Below are 1424 nucleotides of genomic sequence, written 5' to 3'. Positions count from 1 at the left end.
AAGTCAGGTGGGGAACGTTGGAGTCTGCAGTCACTGGAGCAAGCAAGCCTCCCTGCTCGCTTCAGTGCATGGCTGCCGGCCGCCATCTTGGCTGACAGTTAATTTGCATAAGGATATGCTGATTAGCCAATGGGAAGGGTAGCGGTCGTACGCTAATTACCATGTTTCTCTTTTATTAGTGTAGATATATGTGTGTGTGTATGTATATATATATTTAAACTTTAGGAACTCCTCTCCTTATTACAGTGTTAGAAAAGATAGGTCATCATAACTGGATAACTTCCAGCTTTTGCTTTTTTTTGTGCTTTTGTTTTTTAAAAATAGTTTCGTGCCTTCTTGTAGCATCTTCAAATATACAGTGTGGGGCAAAATATATTTACCATTTTGCGTATGGGAAACACAGAGTTTATTCTTGTATTATTACTTATTAACTATTGTATTATTTTCCATATAAGCAACTGTAAACCTCCTTTTGCCACATCCTGTATAACAATAAAAATGATTATAGTTTGTTTCCAAACTCTACAAAGCACAACTTGATATTCATTTCTACCCCTTCAGCAAAGAGACTACAATGTGATAGGTTTCCCCTTTGCTGTACAGAACAGAGGCATTAATGAGGTGGAGGAGACATATGTCAGCATCTATAATAATAAAAATGTAATATGCTAATTAGACCAGACAGCTGAGTGACCTTCTGGACGACCTTCCGGACGAAGCCAGGGCTACGAGGGCTGAGGCCCTTGCATGAATTTCGTGCATTGGGCCTCTATTGTTAAAATAAATGTCATAGGTCTGATTTGGGGCAGGATAGCAAATCAACCCTTACACTGCAACAATAAAAAAAAAAAAGAAAAGAAAAGAAAAGAAAAGAAACTACAAAAAAAGCATATTTTTAAATGTATCAGAGAGTAAGGAAATAACATAAACAAAAATTCCAGAGAACCACTTTCTGGAATAAACTAGTAATTGTTGGCCATCATTTTCCTTAGGCTCTGAGGGTTAATCTGGACTGAGCTTCTGCTGGGGAACGAGATCCTAGCAGCTCCTTTAGTTTTCTTGAGGTTTGAAAAGTGCACCATGGGAATGTAAGCTATAACATTAGAGGAAAGTGGATGAGCAGTATATGGGAACTCTATTTTCACAACTTTTTTGTAAATCTAAGATTATTTCAAAATACAAAGTCTATTTGAAAAATCACAAAACAATCAATAAGAGTATTAATCTGTGACCTTAAGCATCCAAGAGCATAAGGTAGGCTGGTAAAATTCACATGCCGTTAAGTGCCATTTGTGTATGCACCTGTGAGTGGGGTGTGTGTATGCCGAGTGGACAGGTGGGGACGTGTGGACACAATTAACACACTTCAATCTTTTCTTCAGCCGACAGCCCTGCTGCTCAAAGTTTAAAAGGATAAAGTGACT

The sequence above is a fragment of the Myotis brandtii genome, unplaced genomic scaffold, assembly GCF_000412655.1.
Source record: "Myotis brandtii unplaced genomic scaffold, ASM41265v1 scaffold82, whole genome shotgun sequence".
Taxonomy (NCBI): Eukaryota; Metazoa; Chordata; class Mammalia; order Chiroptera; family Vespertilionidae; genus Myotis; species Myotis brandtii.
Note: the sequence above shows the minus strand (reverse complement) of the source record.